We start from the raw sequence: 2,500 nt of genomic DNA on the forward strand, positions 1-2,500 counted from the left end.
AATCTCTCCAGAGGTTCCTATAATATTCAGGTCGTCCACATAGACAGACATGATCACGTAGCCCTTGCTGTCAAACTTCTTTATGAATATACATGGACTTATTGGATCATTCTTATAACCCTCTTTCACTAGGTACTCGGATAATCTATTGTACCACATTCGACCTGATTGCTTTAAACCATATAAGGCTTTGTTCAACTTTATGCAATGTTGTTCTCGAGAACCTTTCTTGTCTTTGAGCTCAATACCCTCTGGAACTTTCATATGTATCTCATTATCCAGTGGTCCGTATAGGTATGCAGTTACTACATCCATTAGGCGTAAGTCAATGTTTTCTTTCACTGCCAGACTGATTAGATATCTCAGTGTAGTTGCATCCACCACAGGGGAGTAAGTCTCCTCATAATCTATTCCAGGTCTTTGGGAGAATCCTTGTGCTACAAGCCGTGCTTTGTATCTCACTACTTCTCCTTTCTCGTTTCTCTTCCTTACAAAGACCCATTTGTATCCCACTGGTTTGACATCTCTTGGTGTCAATGTTATAGGGCCAAAAACGCCTCTCTTTCTCAATGATTGTAACTCCACGTTAATAGCTTCTTTCCATTTGATCCAATCTGATCTTAGCATGCATTCTTGTATGGACGTGGGTTCTAGATCCTCATCTTTATCCATGATCTCAAGTGCTACCTTGTATGCAAATAAATCATCAACGTTGATATCTTTTCTGTTCCATTGTTTTCCAGACATTACATGGTCTATAGAGATCTCTTGGTTGTCCGGCTCTTCTGTCCCGTGAAGCCCAGCGTCCCGGACCTCACTTTGAGGAACGGCCGGATCATCGGGTGTGGCCGGTACGCATGGCTCGACCGTCCTGGTCGGCTCGACCGGTCCATCATGTCCTGGACGGTTTCTTTGATGCTCTCGGATCCAGCACCTCTCTTGGACTTCCGAGGCTGTTTGTCTTTGGAACCAATTGGTCTACCACGTTTTAAACGTTGCTTAGACTCTGTAGCCACTTGACATTGTCCATCTTGGACGTTCAATCTTATGGGTGCATTACAAGCCGGGTTGTGTGACATTGTTACTCTATTTGGGTCAGCAAATGTATCTGGCAACTTGTTAGCTAGCTCTTGTAGATGTATAATCTTTTGGACTTCTAGATCACACTCTCTAGTCCGAGGATCTTGCCAAGATATTGATGGTCTAAACCATTCTAAATCTTTTGAAATCAACCGGCTGTTATCTCCCCCTAAGGACGGATATTTGGACTCATCAAACTGTGAGTCTTCGTATCTGGCCTTAAACAAATCACCGGTTGTTGGCTCAAGATACTTTATGATACTTGGGGAGTCATATCCTACGTATATTCCCATCCTCCTTTGTGGTCCCATCTTAGTTCTCTGTGGTGGAGCAATTGGAACGTAGACGGCACATCCGAATGTCTTGATGTGGGACACGTCTGGCTCTTGACCCGTGAGTAGTTGGGATGGTGAATATATATGTTCACTAGATGGCCTGATGCGAATCAGTTCCGTTGCATGTAAAACCGCATGTCCCCATGCTGATACCGGAAGTTGAGACTTCATAAGCAGTGGCCGGGCTATCAGCTGGATCCGTTTAATGAATGATTCGGCCAAGCCGTTCTGTGTATGGACATGTGCCAGGGAGTGCTCTACTCTTACCCCCATGGACATACAGTATTCATTAAACGCTTGGGACGTGAATTCACCAGCATTGTCTAGACGTATAGTCTTAAGAGGGAAATCTGGAAAGTGTGCTCTCAGCCTTATCATTTGGGCAAGCAGCCGTGCAAAGGCTAGGTTCCTAGTGGATAGTAGGCAGACATGTGACCATCTGGTCGATGCATCAATGAGGACCATGAAGTATCTAAACGTCCCACAAGGTGGGTGTATTGGTCCACATATGTCTCCTTGAATCCTTTCCAGAAAGTTTAAGGTTTCTTTGTGAACCTTAGCTGGTGATGGCCTGATTATGAGTTTCCCTTGTGCACATGCTGCACATGTGAGATTTCGTGGGATAACTCCTTTGAATGTGTGCCCTTGTGAATTCATCATCAGTTTTCGCATCATTCCTGTTCCGGGATGGCCAAGCCGGTTATGCCATAAAGTGAATAGTTCGGAGGCATTTGCCTCGATCATACTGATCCTTGCATAGTACAGACCAGTGGTCATTGCGGGCATTGTCTCTAGGATCTTTTTATTGCCTTTGGTGATCAAGGTTATGTTAAGGAATTCTTTGTTTCCTTCTTCCCATGTTTCAAGGTGAAAACCGTTTAACCTTATATCCTTGAAGCTCAATAAGCTTCTTCTAGAGCTTGGGGAATACAAGGCGGTTTTGATCTCTAGGTGAGTGCCCTTAGGCATCATCACATAGGCTTGGCCGTGACCTTCAATCAGGCTAGCCTCACCCGCAATGGTGTGTACCTTTGCACTTTGCATTATGAGATTTATAAAGTACCTTTTGTCTCTAAGTATTGTGT

At 44.3% G+C, this 2,500-nt stretch overlaps 1 pseudogene; it reads right to left on the reverse strand.

The window, feature by feature from the left end:
• Positions 1–2,500, reverse strand: part of LOC125597368 — a 9,866-nt pseudogene that overhangs the window by 3,764 nt on the left and 3,602 nt on the right.

This window comes from Brassica napus, unplaced genomic scaffold, assembly GCF_020379485.1.
Source record: "Brassica napus cultivar Da-Ae unplaced genomic scaffold, Da-Ae ScsIHWf_1437;HRSCAF=2027, whole genome shotgun sequence".
In the NCBI taxonomy this organism is placed as follows: Eukaryota; Viridiplantae; Streptophyta; class Magnoliopsida; order Brassicales; family Brassicaceae; genus Brassica; species Brassica napus.